We start from the raw sequence: 23653 nt of genomic DNA on the forward strand, positions 1-23653 counted from the left end.
ATCTGTGACGTTACAGGTCAAATATGACCTGACAGAGAATTGTGACTCAATTCCCTTCAAACTGTCAAACGATAAATATTGTGAAAATAGCCAAGCTCATAATGACTCGCACTGCGAGAAGTTGTGACTGTGAGCTCTTAAAAATCATCAAATTGTAAATTACAAAAATGTGCTGATAGCCGGTAAGCTATCTCTTATCTTGGTTTGTTTACTGTTGACTAAAAAATTAATAAAATGTTGCACATTAAACGGCCTCTGACATTTAAAAAACATTTTATTTGCTAATATTTTGATGATGTCATTGTGGGAATGCTCAATAAGCCAATCAAATTAATTTACTGTACTTATTGTTTTGATTGATTGATTGATTGAAGACTTTATTAGAAGTTTGCATAGGAAAAGGCACAGTTTCATGACGGTACAGTTCACTGGTACAAGGTCTACTAAAAGGAGATCCATGAAAAGACTAAGCTTATTTCCACAGGAAACCATTAAAGTATCTCATATAACATTGAATGACAGACGAATAGAACACAGTACTATGCACTAGATATGTAAATAAAATAAAATGAGAGAACAAAAAAAAGAAAACAGTAAACAAACAGTAAGTATACAAAGAAGGGGCAGGGGAGGGGAGGGTTGGGCTAGGTTAGTTTTTAAAATTAAAATTCACTCTAATGTGCTTTGCCCATGCCTACACGATTTTAGAAATCTTAGAATTGTAATAACATTAGGGTTAAGTGACTTTGACACCCAACGTGTACAGGCCAGGCCTTAGGAAAGGTCATATTGTTTCAAATATTTTGTATGTGTCTTTCCACATACCTATTTACTTTATTGTTACTTTTTTTACACTACAGAGCTTTAAAAAAGGCTTTACTGTATATAATATGGGTTCTTATTTATAAGTGCGTTATATATTTTTCACCAACACGCTCAGCTGCGGCTCATTAAAAATGAGCTTCTTTAGCATTTAGCTTGCCTGTCTTTCATGCAGTGCAGAACCACAGCTGATTGACAGCGGCGCTGTCCATTGCTGGCAGTGCTGAACTAGCGCTGTTCCGTGCTGATCTGGCACTGTCCATGGTGCTGAATTGCCATAACCTCAGTGTTGATATAACAGAATGTGGTCTATAACAGTATATGTGTGTGCTGTGGGTATGCTTAATTGTCGTGTATTCTAGAATAAATATAGCACAAATAAAGGTATTATTTTCTTGTTGGCCTTTATGTATCATGGGCCATGCTTAACATGGACCGTGGTGGAGGTGCTTCCTACCTCTATGAAAACAATGATGAATAGATCAGATATTCACACTCTGTGGTTTTAATGCAGTTACACATCACATTAGTGCATGATGTCAATTGTGCTACTTTGAGAGATTTATAGGGTTATATAGGCTCTTTTATTCACTACACATCGTAATTGAATCTATCTGGATTGTTCTGAAATGTTTTATTTGCAAAGACCACATTTTGTGTCATACCTTTCACCCTCAAAAAGTTAATAATAATAATAATAATAATCATAGATGTCTAATAGCAATGATAGAGTTTTAATTAATACTTTTAGTGTGCCATAATGGCGTGTGGCGAAAGTTATGTTATGAGAGGAAGACAGTGGACAAGACAGACACTGTGATGAGGGAGAGGAAGGTGGAGACAGAAGAGAGGAAGAGAGCGGACAATACAGAACATCTGATGAAGAAGAGGTAGGTGGATACACATCAGAGGAAGACAGGGGCCAAGACAGACACTCTGACAAGGAAGAGGAATGTGGAGACAGTAGAGAGGAAGACAGCAGACAAGACAGACACTGTGACGAGGAAGAGCAAGGTGGAGACAGAAGACAGGAAGACAGCAGCCAAGATGGACCCTTGGATGAAGAAGAGGAAAGTCGAGAGAGAACAAGGAAAGAACGTCTGCATACAGACGATATCGAGGAAGAGTACACAGACACAGAAAATAGATCATTTGATGATCTAGAACTTAGAGCAACATAACCTGGTCCTAAAGGTTTTAACATTAAAATTAAAGACGGGAGAAGAATTAGGCCACAGTCTGCTGATAGAAAACTCAGGAAACCATGGACACATGTGTTTTCCAAAGAGTTCATGCAAATTAACCCTTGCTGTACTCTGAAATTTAAATATCAGCATACGAACCCTGAAAGTAGCCGTAAAAGGCATTTGCCTTACCTGCGTGCATGTGCAGTGTGTACGTTCAGTACCTGCAAAGCTTACTATATATTCTCCATACAAAATCGACCGAAATCCACACAAAAAGACATAGACGTGAAAGTGATCCGGCACGGAGAAGTTGTCCATCCAAGAAAAGAGCAGAGATTTCGTCGTGCAAGCTATTCCCGACGGGGAGAAATTGCCAGATCCATCAGTATAGGTGTTAGCAACCTACACTATCAGCTGCTTGGGGAAACACCTAAACAAGAGCTGATAGCTGGCAATATCACCAGGAGTCTGACCAAAGACGTGCTAAAAATGATTTCATCTGAGGTGAGGAAAAGCACACGACTCCTTGATGATGTGGTTCTAGAGCTGATGTTGACACAAAACATCATGAAAGAGTTGGGTAGCAGTAACAATTTAACTAATGGAGGCTACATCCAGCACCTGCAAGTGGACCCATTTGGGGTCCACATGTACACGGACGCTGGTGTGCGCATTTTAGTTGAGCACTTGAGGAAAGCACCAGTGACACTATACATCGATGCTACTGGTGGGGTTGTGTCAAAAATACCCAACCAACCCAAAAGAGTGCTATATTATGCCTCACCCAGTCTCTGAGCTGTTGTCCAATCAACACTCAGTACCGACTCTGTCATTTTGGCTGATGGAGACAGTGAGGAAAGTGTCAATGTGCACAACAAGAAAAGTCAGGCAGGTGGAGGTGGAGCCCGACTACAGTTGGGCTCTAATAAACAGCGTTTTGCTGGCATTCAATAAGGAAAGTGTTCCGACTTACCTTAATAGAGTATTGTAGTGGGAAAACAACTGAGCCAGAGAGAGCTTGACTCATTCACTGTGTTGCATGTCTGTTCAGCCCACATCCTCAAGGCAGTATCTAACGGATTTGGAAACAAAACAAAGGACAAAGGTTTGCAGCAATATGCAACCTATTGCTTTGCAGCTTTGCTGAACTGCAAAAATTATGACAGAGGCACTTCACATCTTTGAACACATGTGTGTTCTGTTTAAAGCGAAGGAAGAAAGCCCTCTGGTCAAAGGCGCAAAAAACAGCTTAGACCAGCATATAATGTCTGTCAAAGACATTGAAGTCGACCTCGAAGAAGACACCCAGAAAGAGGAACACCAAATTGAATATACTGCTGGTTCAAAGACCTTGATGGGGAAGTCTCCGTTCAATGCCGAGTGCCGACTTCATGGCAGTTCTAGAGCAGGCCCACTCCAACATCCTGATGGAGGAAGACACAAGTGGGGACAATCTGTATTTCTGTCCTGGGATTATATTCCCACTTTGGAGTGGGATACTCCTAGGTTCACTGGCCAGGTATGCCAAGGGCAGTACAGTCAAAGAACTACCATCCAAGACCCGTGAGACCAACTGCCATGTGGAAAATTGGTTTTGGCTGGTCAAACAAACAATCCTCCAAAAGAAAAAAATGCCTCCGGCGTGCAAATTTCATCCATAAAATGTATGTTTCTTTGCAGGGAAGATACAAAGAACATATCATGAAGCACAACTTACCTAATCGTCTGTTAACAGATCCTCTACCCACTATTAATGACTTGGACCAGGCAGAAGAGCAATGGGCGAAGAGAGAGAAGAATGCTAATAAGGCCAAAAGGAGATCAAAATACTTTGAACCTCCAGACCTGATCCCGAAGGCCAAGCATAAGAACAAAACATCAAAAAGACATAGAAAGGGCAGTCACAAGAGAGTGGTAGAAAGCGAATCCTCTGAAGAAGCTGCTTCTGCTACAGAAAAAAAAGGTACGGTTAGTAAAGGAAACGGAAAGTGAGACAGAAGAGCAAGGTGGAGGGATAACAGAGGCACAGAGAGTCCAAGAGAGACACTCGAAAGATGAAGGGGAGGGCAGAGAGAGAACAGAAGAAGAGCGAGGCCCTCTCATGAGGAAGAAGATAGGCCTAGTGCAGTGGTTCTCAACCTGTGGGTCGGGACCCCCAAATTATTTTGGGGGGTCCCCAGAAGTTTAGCTAAATGTTAACATTGTTTTCTCACTCAAAAGTAAACAGACCAACATACAGTATAAGTGTATACAGGGTATCTGAACATTTCTAAAGTGACAATTTAAGGACTTTAAAGACATGTTTAGTACCTCTGGTCAAACATTGGTCAAATTGTAAAATATTAGAGGCAGAAATTGTGAAAATAGCCGATCTACATGCTCACAACGCCTCGCGTTGCGAGGCGTTGTGAGCATGTAGATATGCTATTTTCACAATGGAATAGATGGGGTCAAACTAAATGTAATGTCAACTCCTACAATTCCAAGTGCTCGTCACGGTGGGGGGGTCCCCAGTTCAAATATGATTATTTTGGGGGTCGCGGCCTGAAAAGGTTGAGAACCACTGGCCTAGCGGAGAGAGAACAGAGGAAGAGAGTGGCCACGAGAGACCCTTTGACCATGAAGAAATAATAAAGATTGATGATGAAGAAGAGAACAAATTTAAAGGACAGGAATGTGAGACGGAGACATTGGAACAGGGTGCAGCCTATGCAAAAGCAGGTCCTGCGGATGACAACCGTACCAAGGATACGGATATACTAGCGGAGGTATTGCATTCTAATGCTGCATTCACACTGAGAGAAGCCAAGCTAATGGTTTGCTTGGTAATTCAATGTATTCTCTATGGAAACCAGCTTTAAAAGTTTTCCAAGCTTTTTTTCCGGCTTGGAAATTTTAAAAGCTGGTTTGCATAGAGAATACATTGAATTACCAAGCAAACCATTAGCTTGGCTTTTCTGTATGTGAATGAGGCATAACTGTTGATAATGATAATGAGGAGAAGAGGATGGGTAAGGACCTAAATTATATAAACAGTATATGCATCTTTATTTTAGGTACAAACACTTTGGAAGAATCGTAGGAATAAGGAGGTGGTGGTGGCTGTCATAAATTCTGCAAACAAACGGGGGAGCTTCATATTAGCCCTATTCACGGCCCGCCCACCTACTTCCGTTTCTCAGTATCCCCCGGGTGCTGACTTCAATTTAGAAGGGGAAACTATAACAGCAATAGCTGGACAAATCGTTATTTCTAACAGTAAAGTAAATTATAATGCTTTGTGCCGTTTACTATCTTGTGTTCTTGATCATGCAAGCCGTATTTTATACTTTACTATTCGTAAATTGCATTAAATTTGCGATTTCTGTGCTAACTCTATAGGCTTATAGTAGGATGTTCCCCTTCAAAACGGGACTTCAGCACCCGGGGGATGCTGAGTGGGCGGGTCGTGAATAGGGCTAATTACACCACTTAGAATTTAACTCAATCAAGCCACACAGGTGACTTTTGGGAGAGGTAAATATAATGTGCACCACTGATGGAGAAATAGCTAGTAGCTAACCTGTTTAGTCGTTCGCAGAATGACGTAGAATACGTTTACATCTATTCTATCTGACAGTTATTCTGTGTAAACTGTACCATATAAAATTCCTTATAGCCATTCCATCTTTGTCATTTCTGAACCAAAATAACATGTTTCAAGGACCCGCTTAATACGTTTCCATTTCTTATTGCATTTTAGGCTCACAGAGTTCTTACAATATAAACATTGTCATACTTAACATTTTACATTGTATTCTCTTGTTTTAGGCGATGGAATGCTACTGCCGCTGTGGCAAACAGCGGTCATGCAAAGAGTGTGTTTGTTTTAAACCACTACATAGCTGGCCTGATTGTGAATGGTGACAGGACAATGTTTCACCAACAGAGTCTTCCAAGGGTAAGTTTTAATTCAAATTGTTGATTAGGTCAGTTTATTTATATCTATTAATATTTAAAGGTGAAAAACACCCATTTTCAATATTGACCTATGTCATTAATTGCGACCGTTAGGTCGCAGTTTAGTATCAAAACCTCCACCGGCCGTCCGTCCGTCCGTCGGTCACACGTCACACGTCACACCTTTGTTTGTGTACGGTGTGATGTCATGCTGATGTCAGCAGTGTGATGTCATACTGATGTCAGCAGCTATGTCTCTATATATGGAGTTATATGTTGTTCGTGTCCAAATATGGGGCTTGTGAGGTCAGACTTAGTGAGATTCGTCGGTTATCTCCATATATGGAGGGAGAACCAGCTTATGAGCCGATGAGTTGTGTCAGAGTCGAGATCCTGCTTGCATCTAATCTGTCGGTAGATAATGCCGGTCTTATATAAGGGTCATTTGTGTACGGTGTGATGTCATACTGATGTCAGCAGTGTGATGTCATACTGATGTCAGCAGCTATGTCTCTATATATGGAGTTATATGTTGTTCGTGTCCAAATATGGGGCTTGTGAGGTCAAACTTAATGAGATTCGTCGGTTATATTTGTGGAGATAAGCGACCAACGTTGGTCGCTTATCTCCCGATTAGGGAGTCTTACTGGTATACCTTAAAGGAGTAGTATTGAAACTAGAAGCAGTGCTCTTCCGAGCACAGATCTCCACCAGGTTTGGAATTATGATCGTGGGCCTCCGTTGTTTCCTATTGAGTGTGTAAAAGAGTGGCATTTGTTCCTTGGCCTAGTGGGAATGTGCGTTCAAAATTAAACAGAAATTGAATGCTTTGAGGCATTTTGTTCCAAAAATGTGTTTTGCAAAACTCAAGCTGATGGTGGCACTAGATGAGGTCAATGTGAAAAGGGTGGCATGTGTTCCATGAGCTAGTGTCAATGTGCATACAAAATTTCACGGAAATTGCAAACTGCGTTCATGATTTGAAGCATTTTGTTAAAGACGGACGAATCCTGCAAACTTTAGAGGCCAATTTTAGCCAATAGGACGGAATATGAAATATTGGACAGATCTTGTCAGGACTACAGCCTGAGGTTTAGGTTCTGGGCCTGTTTTTGAGTGTGATTTTGCCTTGTGCTTTCTGCCCTGACTAATTGTCATCTCTTGCCATTTTTAGTGCCGTCACTCCCACTCATCTGCTCATTCCCAGTCAGAGTTGAGGTTCACACCTGCACTCCATTCATGTGTCACACTCAGCCCTACTTAAACCCAGGTTCTCCATTGTTCTTGTTGCCAGATTATATTCCTGCAGTCCCTGTGTCCTCAGCTCCCCAGTCCCCAGTGCCATCAGTTTGTTTTGTTTAACCCGCTTCTGACCTTTGCATGGATTTTTGACTTCCCTTTTTGCCTGCTGGATATTGGATTTGTTTGCCAGGGTTTTTTGAGATCTGTTCATGGACTATTTGATTATTCCTGCTATTCAACCTGCTTTGAACTATTAAAACCCTGTTTAACCTTGAACCTGTGTCCGTCCGCTTCTGGGTCCAGAAACTACATCCTGACAGACCAACGGTATGTGCTAATCGGTATGTATTCTTTTAAACTATCAATCTCCATAAGATAATTGTTTTATAAGATCTGAAATGTAATATTGCCATCACATTAATTTTCAAATGGTGACCAGATGGTGTACTGCACTACAGATGCACCAGAAGCCGCTCAAAGGAGCCTCATTCGGCCAAGGTAAATGTATTTCATGCTTACTTCTGGTGCTCAAACACTCAAAATTCCCAATGGGGCTCAAAAGAGGACTGTCTGTCTGTCTGTATCTCATACATGGGAATACTGATATATTATTGATTACTTCAGTCTATATTAGTAGCCTTAGTAGTCTTTTTTATGTGCAATGCATTCATATTTAAGTTCATATAACCTTTGGTCATTTTATCCTCAGGCTTTTATGAACACCCTGGACAGTTTTTAAGTTGCTTGATTCAATATTTAGATATTTGATGTAAATGTTACACATCCTCCAGGGCCGCTCCCCAAACACACTCATTGTAACTTCTAACTCCATTTTAACCATGATAGATCATTAAAAACACCCATTATTCTTTCTGTTGACTCATACTACCCTCCTAGCTTTGTTTTTTCGAAACCTTTTTATTTAATTGTGAATCATTTCTTTGGGGAAATGGAAAAATGTAATACAAAAAAGAATTATTATAAAGAAATTTAAAATGTTATCGAGAAAAAAAAAGAAAAAAAAAAACACACACCCTGCTCATGTATTACGAGGGTATTATAATTCACCAGAAAAAAAAATAGTTTTTAATGATTTTAATGATTAGTTTGAATTTCACAATATGTGTGTTTGGGGAGAGGCCCTGGGTCTGGAGGGCCTGGTAACATTTACATCAAATATCTAAATACTGACTCAAGCAACTTAAAAAGTGTTCAGGGTGTCCATAAAAGCCTGATCAGACGATAAAATTAACAAGTATTTTTTAAAGTTAAATATCCCTTTAACTTAACTAGTTCAGTGCCAAACGACTTTCAGATCAACTATCTCACTATGGACTTCCCTGCCAAACGACTTAAATCGACTTTTACTTAAAAAAAAATATATATATATATATATATATATATATAATATATATATATATATATATATTCTTTTTGATTTTTGATTTTTTTTTTGACCATTAAATCTAGTAAACATGATTTCAATCGCGATTGTGTATGTTCCACCCCCCATACAACCCCATCTTTCATACAGGGCAGCCATCTTTGCTTACATAACATGTAAAACATAATGGCTATTTTCTCAAGAATGCCTGAACGGATTTCCAATCTGTTTTTTTGTTTTGTTTGAAAGCTGTGAACAGCCTGCACAAACATGGTGCATGATCTGTGCATGATCTGTGCACTATAAATTACATGGAAGTCTATGGAGATTTATGGCAATATGAGCCAAAAAGCCCATATTTAATTGGCAGGGAGCGATGGACGTTTTGCCCAAGGTTTAGAGGGGGGAGGGGCGGGCGCGCAGAGGCGTTTTGTGTACTTCCGGTTCGTCCACAGACACAGTGTTGTGTTGTTGTCGTCTCCGTTAGATAAAAATGCTTTCTTTTCACCTTTTTCTACTTTTATCACTTGTCAAAAGACGTTTTATTTGGATGCTTGATCTTTTTACCGTTCATTTTTTTTTGTTAGTGTTGTCATCGGTTTTTATTTATAAAAGGGAAACGTATGTAGGGCCTATGCTACAGTCTTCACAGCAGAGCAGACAGGCAGAGAGAGGTAAGATAACGCTATTATTATCATAAAATACAGCAGTCTATCTAATAAAACGTTTGTTAAATGTGCTTATAGCAGTAGTGTCTTTTAGGGTTTGGGCCGGGGTCTTTATTTGATGTAAAGAAAGTTTAATATTAACGCTAGCCTCATTAGCATCTTAGCTCCGTCTATAATAGGCTACATCATCAGACTGTTGGTTCTCTAAGTGGGGTCCGGGGACCCCCAGGGAGTTCCAGGGGGTCCCCAGCTAAATTATAGTTAGGAACCAAATAGACCCTAATGCCTCGTGCACACTACAGATATATAGTTGAACGTTTAGCTTGGTAATTCAATGTTATCTCTATGGAAACCAGCTTTAAAAGCTTTGTTCTGAGCATCTCCTGCGTCTTAAAGCTGGTTTCCATTGAGATTACATTGAATTACCAAGCAAAACGTTCAACTATATATCTATAGTGTGCACGAGGCATTAGGGGTATGTAACTGTACAAATCATTTGGTCCCATGTGTACACTCTGAGTTATGCTAACGTATGATTTTACAATATAAATTGGGGTCTCAGAGATACAAATGCTATTAAATGGGGGTCAGTAGCCTAATGGATGTCAAACTGGGGGTCCTTGAAATTAATTTGTGTCATCATCATGTTTGTTCCCCCCTATAGACTTGTTTATAGAACTTTAATTTTTAACAAAAATATGAACAACCTCGTTTCCTGACAACCATAGGCTGCTAAAGACCCATTTACGTCATATTTCACAACAAAGTATAAAGTTAAATAACTAAATTGTTCACAGTGGAAAAAAATAACACTTTCTTTCTTACCCTTTCAGGTCATCACGGTCTGCAATCAAGGTCTGCAATAAATGTCCATCAATAAGAAGAATTGTAATTCATTATGCTGCTATATATTTGTTTTCAGCTTTAATGTATTCCCATAGAAGTATAATATTCTGTACTACTAACCATCGACTAACCACGTTCATCTGTTTCGATTAAAACACATGAATCATGACATGTTTACGTCTTGTGAATTATATCAGCTTTATTCAAATGCATTCAGACAATACAGGCAATATCATTTCACAGGCAATTAGCCTTTTATTTAGGAAAACAATAGAATGTAGTCTTGTATCAGCTTTATTCAAATGTATTCAGACAATACAAGCAATATCATTTCACATGCAATTGGCCTTTTATTTAGGAAAACAATAGAATGTAGAGTATTGTATTTTGGGGGGATTTTGTTTGCATATTGTAAATTAAATTGAATAAGGTTCTGAATAATGTAGGTGTAGCTATAGAATAGGCAAAGACAACTGTGTGTTGTGAATAGAATCAATAGTTTCCTTCCCAATAAAGTACAGGGGCGTGAGTTTTCCTGAACCAAACAGTCGTCAACCTCCCTCACCACGAAGGACCACAGAAAGTTTGTTGTTCCTTCTTGGAGCTCTTTCAAGAGGTTGAATTCTCAAATCTGATTGCTGCTACATCCTGCCATCGGAACCCTGATCGGCTGATGTGGTCCATGTCATCGCAGTTCCTGAAAGAAAAATAAATGTACCCAAGACTATGTATATTATTAAATGTATTTTTATGTATGGTAAGAACAGATATTTACTGTTACTATAGCTATCATTTTACAATGTTAATGAAACTGGACTTAGTCAAAAGTAAAGTTGTTTATAACATGTACTGTAGACTATTTTTTACTTAGTAAAATCTTCCATTTTAATTTAATTAAAGAATACATTTAACCAAATGGACCTGCAAAGGTCTACACTCAGATTGAAATTAACATTGAGGATTTTTACTCTACTTGTACAGATTGTTTGGTCCCCATATACTCGTTTGATAATCACCAAATTAATAAGAGGCAATAAGAATTGACTTGTATTATCCCACATTCCCACTGACCCCCATTTAGGCCAGTGACCCCATAAGAGAATGTTTTACGGCTCTAGCAGTGATTCCCAACCATTTTAATTTCAAGGACCCCCAGTTTGACATCCATTAGGCTACTGACCCCCATTTAATAGCATTTGTATCTCTGAGACCCCAACTTATATTGTAAAATCATACGTTAGCATAACTCAAGAGTGTACACATGGAACCAAATGATTTGTACAGTTACATACCCCTAAGGGTCCATTTGGTTCCTAACTATAATTTAGCTGGGGACCCCCTGGAACTCCCTGGGGGTCCCCGGACCCCACTTAGAGAACCAACAGTCTGATGATGTAGCCTATTATAGACAGGGCTAAGATGCTAATGAGGCTAGCGTTAATATTAAACTTTCTTTAAATCAAATAAAGACCCCGGCCCAAACCCTAAAAGACACTACTGCTAAGCACATTTAACAAACGTTTTATTAGATAGATTGCTGTATTTTATGATAATAATAGCGTTATCTTACCTCTCTCTGTCTGTCTGCTCTGCTGTAAAGACTGTAGCATAGGCCCTACATACGTTTCCCTTTTATAAATAAAAACCGATGACAACACTAACAAAAAAAAGAACGGTAAAAAGATGAAGCATCCAAATAAAACGTCTTTTGACAAGTGATAAAAGTAGAAAAAAGTGAAAAGAAAGCATTTTTATCCAACGGAGAAATGTCAACACAACACTGTGTCTGTGGACGAACCGGAAGTACACAAAACGCCTCTGCGCGCCCGCCCCTCCCCCCTTCCCCCCTTCTGCAATAGGCCCATTAAGAACATATAAATGCATTCGAAATTAAATAACTTGGAACCTCATTGGCTAAGGGCCCTGCCTTTGTACTGTTGGTACAAAAGCAGTGTCTTACGTCATTATGAGGAGAACTTGACTGATAGTAGATTAATAATGAAGACAACATACGTGTGCTGTGCTCGCTTTCAACGAGTCCACAATAAAAAAATAACCCTGGTCTAACTCGGGATGGTGTTTTCCTCTGGTGTTTCAGTCAGAGTGTATCAAAGGGTGCGTTCGGAAATGCGCACCGGACTGCGCGGGCGTTTATCGTGGGCTTGCCCAGGTCGTAACTCTTCGCGGGCACTCGCGCCTGCGGCGCTCGGGCGCGATAGCAGGACCAAGATCCGCTGGCCTTCGCGCCGCTTGCAATGTCGTGGACAATAACTGTGACATCTAACCATAAAACGAGCGCTCTACCACACCCGGTGCGCATTTACGAACGCACCCTTTGATACACTCTGACTGAATCACCAGCAGAAAACACTCTCTCGGTCTAACTCATCCCTATCTACCTAGGTGGTGGTGTCGGCTGCTGAGGCCAATGAGGTCTTTCTGGAGGCCCATGCCAGTAGTATCGGTGGTCACTGTGGAGTGGAGAAAACCCATGAAGCAGTGAGCCGCCGATACTACTGGCCGAATATGCAGAGTGATCTAAGAACATGGGTAAGTTCCAGTCCAGTAGGCCTATGAATGTCTGGATGTACCCTACCAGTCAAAAGTTTGGCCACAGCATGTGTGAGATGCTGTGTCCAAACTTTTGACTGGTAGGGTATGGATGTACCGTATGTATTCTTTGTACATGCAGGCCTATTTATGCAGGCCTAGGAAACCACTGTCAAATTGAAGTAGTATTTACATTCAAACACCCATGTCATTGTATATCCCCTTCACTTACTTGTGCTTGACCAAAGTTCAATAATATATTTTTTGTCCCATTCCTAAGCCAATAATTTGATTATAATACATGTACTGTACAAAATCCCCACACACTCTGGCAAGGAGTGGGTGGAGTTTGACTATTTTGCTCTGATAGTTGCACTCATTGGTGGGTGTGGTCTGTAGTTGGGCAAATTCAGAACACCTGTGGGAAGCCTATATAGGCTCAGGTGGCACTTCACACCAAACATTTGTGCTGAACACAGAACTCTGTCTGCCATGATGCGTTAATGTGTAAGTTGCTTGCATTTGCCGTATTTAAGAGCCTGTGATGTTATCTCTATGAAGTGCCAAAGATCCTGTAATGTGTATATATGTGTATAATGAGTAGACTAGAGTATTGTTCCTGTAATGCTATTTGGGTGATTTGTTCCTGTAATGCTTGGTGATTTGTTCCTGTAATGTTTGTATAGTTTTGTTCCGGTAATGTTTGTATAGTTTTGTTCATGTAATGTCTATGCTAAGTTAGTTATCCCCTAGTTTGTTTATGCTAAGTTCATTTATGCCATAGTTATTTATACCCAAGTTTGTTGCTGATATATTGTTTCCATTTCTGTTTAGTTAAACCATCATCATCACCACCATCATCGTCATGTTCCCCCATAAAGTCAATAAATCCATTTTAACACCACTACCAGTCTGGTCCTGATGCTCTGACCGGCATCCTGGGGAGGAGTTAAGAGTATAACTATGAACAATCTATTGAGCTATTTTACATGTACCCTCATTGATTCTGGATGGAGATGGAGACCCACCGGAATCAATGGACCTAAAGACTCTCCTCAAATGATTGGCTTAGGAATGCAACAAAAACAAAACAAAAGAATATTCTTGAACTCAAGTCTCTATGGGGTGAGTAATTGCGACCATCAGGTCGCAGTTACTATTAAAACCTCCACCGTCTGTCAGTCTGTATGTCCGTCAAGTCACACTTGTGCCCTACTCATATCTCCGCCACCGTTGCCCTTATCCACACCAAACTTTGCACACACACTCCTTGGCTGCCAAACCACAACCTCCACCCCATTTCTCAAATGGTCCTCTTCTCTTCCATGAGGCTGATTCAAAACCCATTTTTGGACACTGCTCCTACATATTTTGCCCTAAAATCACGCAAAGCGGTACACAATATGTTTAAAGTCATGTCATCAACATGGATCTGTCCCATTTCCCATATTCCCTCCTGATTGGCTATGACTGCCTTCTAAAGTTTGTATATGCGACGTGACGGTCGCTTATCTCCCAATTACGGAGTCTTCCTGGTCGATAGAAAATAAGTCATTTTGGGGGTGAACTACTCCTTTAATGTGCATATCATTTGACTTCAGATCGCAGAGTGTCCAGGCTGCCAAGCCAAGCGTGGCAGCTTGAAGGCCAGCAGCCAGTATCAGCCCATCACAGTGAGTGTTGTGCAACTGAATATCCCTCGCTCCATTTGCTAGGATGACCAGCCAATCATACAGATGTCTAATTGTCTGTATTCTCTCCCTAAGGTCAGGGAGCCATTTGAACTGGTGGGAATAGACTTAATGTCTCTGCAGTCTACGGAGGAGGGCCACAGATACATCTGCGTGATTGTTGATTATTTTACCAAATGGTCAGAGGCGTACGCCATCAAAGACAAGACGGCTGACACAATCACTGGGTGCATCCTGAAATGGGTGTATCGATGTGGGGTCCCGCAGAGACTGTTGTCAGACCTGGGGCGTGAGTTTCGAAACAAGGTACAGTACAACACTCATGAAACATTATTATATATTATATTTGTGTTACTACTAAACTATTATTACTACTAATACTAGTAGTAGTTGTTGTTGTGTATAGTGTGGGGGGGGGGGGCATACCATTGCTAGGAATCTGATTAGGACGATAAAAATACCAAAAGTGTTTTGTTAAAGTGAAATATCTCTTTAATGCAAAACATAATTTTAGGTGAATGACAAACTCTGTGTGGAGCTGGGAATAACCCGCATCTTTTCGGCTCCTTACCACCCCCAGACCAATGGACAGGTAGAGAAAATGAACAGCTCCATCCAGAGGTAAGTTGCATAATGTCAAATTGGCAGATACACCTTATGTTGTTGACTGTACACTGCTGTAGACAATGCCTATGTATGTAATGTGGACATATTCATGCAGGTCCCTGACTGCAATGTGTGCAGACCACCCTACAAGGTGGCACACATATTTGCAACCAACAATGTTTGCCCTCCGGACCAAGATGCATATCACGACGAGGTATTCTCCCTTCTACCTACTGTTTGGTAGGGAGGCGAGATTACCATCACAGGTCTGTGAGGACTATGAAGTAAGTGGCTCCATTTGTTAGTTCACAGTTAGTACCAGAGCACCAGATCAAAGAACATCAGGGAGGAGCAGAGGAAGGGTGGGAAAATGGCCCCAGAGATGCTGGGGCCATTTACCATCACTGACATAAAGGGGAAAGTGGTGTACTCGGTAGGGACCAAACATGAGAAGCTAGTGACTGAGCATGACACTGGGGCAGTCATTTCGGAAGCCACTACTTTAGACCAGGGCTGAAATTACTTTTTTTTTTTTTTTTTTTTTTCTAAAATGTGATAAAGCTACAACAGCATGTCATAAATATCAGGCTACATTTCACTTAAACGCCAGAGCTTAACTCTGCATGTAAATAAGACTTTTTTTTTTTATTAATGTGAGAGATCGGGACATAATTCTGCTGGTCCTCCCAAATTTAGAACTTGAATATCTCAAAAGTAGTATTTCAGCATGGCATCATTCTATAAGCCATATCTTCAAAACTGTTGGGTCAATCTCCACAACCAATATATCATTTTGTAGCTATGATTTCCATATATGGGACACATATATTGCTAATTTGGACCAGCTGAAACGCTATGTAGAGCCAGAGGAGAGGATTCCAGCAAAGCTTAAGCTAGCTGGAACCTCTTCTTTGGCTCACCCCCCTCCACCACTTTCCCCTTTATGTCAGCCTCCTGCTCCCCACCCTCCCCAACTGTCACCCAGTCCCTCCAGCCCTCTTCCTGGGCCTGCACACTGCACAGCCTCCGTTCAGCCCCTCTGGGCCTCCTCCTGTTCACCAGTAGGGCTGTCACGATTATGACTTTTTACATGACGATTAATTTTCTCTCAAATATTTGCGATTAACGATTTAATTGTGTTTTTGTCGTTGAGAATTACATTTCTGTTTGGCTTTTAGGCTTCGAAGTTGCACATGGTAGATACGACACATAACCTAAATATACAAAGAAATTGCTGACATATTTGACAACTTAATACTTAAAAAATAACATTGATAGTGGAAATAGCCGATCTACAAGCTCACACCGCGTCACGATGCGACGCGTTGTGAGCTTGTAGATCTGCTATTTCCACTACTTTTTTTACTTTAAAAAAAAATATTAACATTTTTCAACATGGAAACGATTATGACGATTATGAAAAATGATCGCGATTATGTCCAAAAATCGCGATTAGACGATTGTAATAATTGTGACAGCCCTATCCACCAGTCACCACCACCACCACCACCATTCAGCCCCTCTGGGCCTCCTCCTGTCCACCAGTCCCCACCACCTGGCCCCCTCCACACCACCTCCAGCCCTCCAACCTGCAGCCCTAACGCCATTGGTAAATCCCATTCAATAATGTAACATCAAGAATAATAATGCCATCCACAATATCAAATGACAAATTTTATTTTTGTATTTTAGTCCTCAACGATATATGGACCGGGGCCATCAAGGGTATTGTAGTGTGGGCGAAAATGGGCCCATACCCACTACTTACCCTTGACCTGCAAAGCTTGGCACCAAGGGAAAAGCTCACGGATGCAGTAAGTCTTGTTTTGTGAGCAAGTGTTGTAATTGATATTAAAGTGATTTTTAATTGTATACATTTTTTGTGTGTAGACAGTTAACGCATATCTGACATGGGTGGCCCCAAAAGAGCCCAAGGGGCCACCCATGTCCTCCCAATAAAGGAGATGCAGTTGGTCTGGGATTCAAAACGCAGGGGGGTAAAAAACGTAAGTATAATGTTTGCTTTTAAAAGTCTGGGTTATGATCACACCATAGTCACAAATGTAATTATCAATTGCAGATCGATGCCCTTGCATTTTTATGTGGTCATGGGAGTGGTGCAGAAAAATGACCACTACACTCTAGTAGTAAGTGAACTTTAATCAATGCAAATTATGCAACGATATTTACAACTAATCTTTTGAAGTATTAAAGTATCCTATCTGCTGAAGGTGATGTATGTCAAAGACAACAGGTGCATTTTTATCAACCCCCATGGGAGCAACACCAGAAGAGATCAAGCACTGCCAAACAGCAACAAGGCAAGTAACTCCTAAATGTATTGTGCTTCAAGTATGTTCCATGGTTTCTTTTCTTTTTTCCCTCAGATATTATATGCGCAGGATGAGAGGCGGGACCATCTCGCATTGGCAGTGTGAAACAGTCTCTCATCCTTGCCAAAGAGACGCTGTTTCCTGTGGGGTGTTTGTTTGCAAAGTAAGATTATATAGCCTAGAATATGTGTTCAAATAACACTTTAATACATTGTAAAATAACGCAGCTAACATTAATACATTGTAAAATAACGCAGCTAACATTAACCTGTGTTCTAAGATGGCTGAGCACCTGATACTGGCCACCCCTGGGATTGAGCAGGGCCTCCTGGGAGAACAAGCATGAGCCCTGAATCTCATGGAGGACTCTGGTACGCTTCAATCAAATGTACAGTATACACAGACACACCTACTGTAGTGTGTGTGCGCGCCTCACCAAAACATTTGACTTCACTTAAATCAAATTATGTTTTACAGATGACATGACCAGCATATGCAGGTGGTGTGGGAAGGAAACTCCTCCGGGAAGGGCAACTGTAGATGACTGGGTAGGAAACCTTTAAAGTTCTTTAGATGGAGAGCACATTTTTTGAAATAAATAATAATAATAACAATGTATCCATCTTTTTCCAGATTCAATGCTCAATCTGTTCATTGTGGTTCCACTGGCTTTTTAAGAGCATTTGTGTTCACTCACTGCAAACTAGGTGTGTGTTTTATTTTTAATCACTACACACTAGGTGTGTGTGTTTTTTATTTGTAATCACTGCTCACTAGGTGTGTGTGTGTGTGTGTGTGTGTGTGTGTGTGTGTGTGTGTGTGTGTGTGTGTGTGTGTGTGTGTGTGTGTGTGTGTGTTTTTTTGTGTTCTTTTGGCCCAAAAAAGCTGACCTGATAAGGGACCTGCTCACTCCTCAAGCATTGAAGGAAGCATGAGCTCAGTTTGAGGCTCCCCAGGTTGGCAGTGGGAGAGCAGTGCCCAAGATGATATCTTGAGAAATTTGGGTTACAAGATTGTGGGATAAAAAAATAGACCTAGTCTGGATGACCATGCAGACTTCTGCAAAATTTAACATTGGAGGCCTATTTACGTGGCATGCAATTTTGACAGATGCTAGGTTCATTATTATCTAAAACCCTAGAGTCTGCAGAATGCAGATTATTAAATGTTCTCGCAGTTTTCTGAGGCAACGTTTGTCTTGTTTCAGTGTACCCTGCTTAAGTCTCTCTGGATGAAAGCATCTGCTAAATGACTAAACTTTACGTTCAACCCTACCTAGGTACATTATGATGTATTTGTAAAGGTTACAAACTGATACACAGAAGCATACTGCAATGTATGCCCGTTTGGGCCCTTTCGTGGCAAATTATTGTTACACTGTAGAAGAGACTATGAAGGCAATTCGTACTCTTGTGTGCCATGTATGGTATGTGACAAATAAAATAATGCTACTTTTGAATCATGTGGTTGTCTGATTTACTTAGTCCTCTTTATTTGCTCTTTGTGTAATGGGGGAATGTCCTGTACATAGTGACTATCAGAGCATAGGGCTGTCCTGGATAGGGCTGTCCTGGATAATATTGTCAAGTCTAAGTGGACATGCCTAGCCTCTGTGCAACGGCTGCAACTGCATCTTATAACATAGGCTTACAACTTCTAGGTGATTACATCACCTTAAAATTGGACTGTTCATGAGGTCAGTTATGAGGTCATGCTATAAACAAACTGTCTGAATAGATTTCATAATTAGAAGTTTGCATAAGAAAAGTACAGGGCAGTACATTTCAGATACAAGGTCTACTATAGGATTTAAAATCAAAGAAAGCACAATGGCTTGCTTACATTGGGGTTCTTTTGCACTCAATTAATACAAAATACATATCAATAAAAACAAAAAACAGTAGGCCTACTATGCTTGCTAAAGAAAATTACATAATTCAAAAAAGGCTAACTTTAGACTAAGATTCTTAAATTCTCTTATAGGAACCCGGGCTATTATTTGTCTCAAGAGTAGCGGGCACCAGGCTCTTGTTGGAAGCAGGACAGTATAAGAGACAAGGCTTTTATTCCTATTTCTCAAAAATATCAGAATGATTCAGATCAGATTTTTTTATTAGATACCGTATTTTTGGAAAAAAATATAAATATTATATATTATATATTAGGTTATTTATAAAGAAAAGCGTTTTTATTGGAAAATCATCATAGAAAGGCTCATACAGAGATAACATTCTGCTGTATTGTATTGCATTAACCAATTCATACTGAAAATCAGCTCCTCATAATGTGTATCAGAATAGAATACAGTCCACACAGCATACTGCTGGGGAATAAAAAACACTACATTTCCCATCAAGCTCAGCGGCTCGTTTCGTCATTCAGATGCGACTCTCCCTGGTAAACAGGAACCACAGGATACTAGCATGGATACTAGTATAGCCGCATTAGCTTCATTGAGCTTCATTTACTGTTTGGATTAAACTTCCACGCTAAAGATCTCATGTGCGGCGATGTTCGCGAGGACTACGCACACGCACCGGTAAGTTGCCAAAGTCATCCGTCTTTGCCAAACGGAACGTGAAATGAGCGGCGTCCAAATATCGCTGCGCAGTTTGTAGACAGTGTACGGTAAATCACCGTAACAGCTGGCTTGGGATGTGAGTGACAGTCAGACAGAGTGGAGAAAGGTACTCCTGAATGATACGTAACGTTAAAAAAAAGAGGAAAAAGGAGGCTCTTATTGGAGCGTCGGCTCTTAATTACTTAATTCAATTGCGCACCCGGAAATTAAAGCAGGTCCGGTTCTTTATTAAATATAGGATATTATTAGAGCATTTACGGTAGTTTCATGACAGTCAAATCACTGGTACAAGGTCAACTAAAAGGAGATCCTAGTAAGCTTTTTGGCTTATTTATTTAGGAACCACTTTCGATATCTCGTATAACATTGAAAGACAGACGGATAGAAGTAGGTACTCTGTAAAGGGAATTCAGTAACAAAAGGGAAAACATAAAAAAAAAAAAAACAGTTCTAAAAAATAATAATAATTAATTGAAATAGGAGATATTTCCAAAGGCAAGAGGGTATGTATATGTAGGTAGGTATATGCCTTGGTCTATGGTCAGGGGGAGGCTTTGTCTTTTTGAGCGGTGGTCACACCGTCTCCATAGCGTGGCCGTGTGTGTATCCGTTTGTGTGTGTCTGTCTGTATGTAGCCTGTGGTGTATGTAGCCTGCTATACCTTTTGTGACCACACATGTTAAAGGAGGGGCGCTGTTCTTCAGGCCAGGCACACTCACATTCACACACACACACACACACACACACACACAAATACACACACACAGGCATGCACACACACACACACACACACGCAGCCTCCACCGCTCAGTTCACACGAGTGTGATTTTTTTATACCAGTTCGAGTTCTACTAGACTAACGTTATATCATGCGTCATATTTACAATTTCCAAGTAGGCTGTATACCATGAAGACTAATCTGATGAATGATGGCGAGTGAGATGTTGAGAGACAAATCGGTTGCCTATTAAACAGCCGAGTTAGAAATGCAGTGTCAATGTCTCAAGTTAATCCAGTGACCACGTCTGTGTGTGTGAAGGCTGTTTGTCTTTACTCTGTATCGGGATTACAAATGACAACTTGCGTGGCCATCGTGGTGCAGTGGTCTATGCTCTGAAATGGTGATTTTGTGCCAGGAATGAGAGGAGATCGAATCCCGTTGACTCTTTTTTTATTTTTTTATTTGTATTCATTCATTTATTGATGCGTTTATTTGTACGCTTTAAATGGTCTGAATAATGAATGTAGCCTACGTGACACATGTTTACTCATGGCAAATAGTTTTATTTATAAAACATATTGTTAGACACAGTGACAGGAAGAAGTGGTTTGTTTGTCTTCCTGTTTCAAACAACAACAAAAAGCAACCTACGGAGCACCACGGTCCACAGCGCGACAACGTGAGTGTCCTACATTTCTTAATCTAAACAAGATTCAGATAGGTATTTTTAATATAGGCACTGACGCGGACACGCCGGACAGCCTCGCGTTTTCTCGCCATGTCCAACATCTGCCGTTTCTAGGACGACGACTGATGCTGTCTCATCTTAAACTGGTCTCTTCATGGTGGTCTCTACATGTTAAGACTCAACATGATGAAACTATTCATAAAACCGCTCGTAACTGGTAAAAACCAAACCTAGGCCATGCCATAACTCTCCCCCTAACACTTCTATTGTAAATATCTAGGCCTACTGTTACTGTAGGCCAGGGCTCTTCAACAGGGGGCCCGGGACCCCTAGGGGGTCCTCAGAGTTACTACAGGGGGTCCTCCAAATCTTCCAATCCTTTATATATTAACAACTTGAACCCTAGTGTCCATATTCTGAGAACTGTAGCCACAAATAGCAGATCTACAAGCTCACAACGCCTCGCGAGTCGCGCTGCAAGGCATTGTGAGCTTGTAGATCGGTTATTTTTGGCAAAGAGGGGAAAAAGAGCAGACTAAGTACAGAGTAAAAGGTCAAGTTTATTAGGTAAGGGCAGTACAAGTGGTTAATTATCTGAAAACACAAATTGACATGAATCCAAAATACACTGATGATTGTGTATCAAACAATGAAACTATATGGAATCTATGAAAAGGTTGTGGGGGTCCCTGCTTCATCTGTCTCTCAACTAAGGGGTCCTTGACCTGAAAACGTTGAAGACCCCTGCTGTAGGCTATATATATTTTTGCACTGTCATTTAGTTTTTTTTATTTCTGACAATATACTGCATAGTACTATGTTCTATCCGTCTGTCATTCAATGTTATATACATAAAGGTTTCCTTGTGCAAATAAGCCGAAAACCTTACTAGGATCTCCTTTTAGTTGACCTTGTACCAGTGAACTGTACTGTCATGAAACTACCGTTTCCTATCCAAACTTCTAATAAAGTCTTCAATCAATCAATCATTCAAAAACTAGCCGATCTACAAGCTTGTGCTAGTGAGTGTGTGTGTGTGTGTGTGTGTGTGTGTGTGTGTGTGTGCGTGTGTGTGAGAAAGAAAATCTCCCACTACTTCTCTTTCCTTCTTTTTTTATTGACAAAATATCACAGTTACTGCTTAGCCCTTAACCCAAAGTTATTTTTATGTAATTATGTATATCTAGCTATCTCTCTGCCATGTAGGATAAAGATAGCTAGATACAATTAACAATTCACAATTATTTATTATTACACAATTTAGGGAAAAAAAAACTAAAAGAAACATGAATGACCTGTAGTTTGGGTTCATGGTTCTATAACTTTCTTCTACATTGAAAGAGAACCATGTAGCAGAACATTACAGTATATATATATATATATATATATATATATATATATATATATATATATATATATATATATATTTATATATATACACCAGTATATGTTTTCGTATTAGTAATACAGTAGGCCTATTGCCTAGTGCTTACCTTGCTTTTCTGCAAATCACTCTGGATGCAGTCTGTCAAATGCCCAAAATGTAAGTAGAATACATTATACGTATCTAGATTTCAGGCAGATAACTCTTGAATTAATTAGAATATATGTGTATAGAGCATTTAATGCTGTTGGAGACAACAAAAGTTCAGGAGTACAGACCACACCGGATAACCACCTTCTACCTTCCCTAACGCTCCAATCTAACTACTTTTCTCCTCCCTACCTCACCTGCCTCAGATCTCACTGATAACAACCCCTCCCTTATCTCCTCCTACCAAGCAATCAAGCGCTGCATTTAAACCTGGCCTCGCCAGCAGCATTTCATGCTCAGTTCTCGCATTGTGTGAAACCCACGCAACTAGTACCTCGTACTAAAAAACCCTTTTGTCTTCGACAAGTTTGTCTTCATCGACATTTATAAAAACCATCGCTATTTCTCGACTTCCATCCGCTAAAAATGGAAAACGACGAACCAATGGACCTGCTCGCGTCTGAGGACGAGATCCCGCCGACCGCGGACCTCAGACTGGTTCTGGACAGGCAGCGAGCCACCGCCACCGCCATCACCACCACCGCGGCCACCAGAACCTCCACTTCCACCACCACTACGCCGCCACCTTCCCTCACCCCCACCCCCGCGGAACTTCACCACGGGCCAAGGAACACCCCCGCACGGAGCCATCACTCATCACCGGCGCGTTCTACTCACCGCCCCTCCGCTGCCTCCGCCACCGGCCCGTACACCAGGAGCCGTTCTGTCACCTCCGTGCCATCGGCCAGGTCAGTCACTCCCTCCATTGCCATTAATGATTGGACCATACGTGGCTTACAGAACGCCCTGACTAGTTTAAACGTAACTTTTCCCCGTGCTGCAGTTAAAGCCACTCTGTTT

The sequence above is a fragment of the Nannobrachium achirus genome, assembly GCF_963921795.1.
Source record: "Nannobrachium achirus genome assembly, chromosome: 20".
Classification (NCBI taxonomy): Eukaryota; Metazoa; Chordata; class Actinopteri; order Myctophiformes; family Myctophidae; genus Nannobrachium; species Nannobrachium achirus.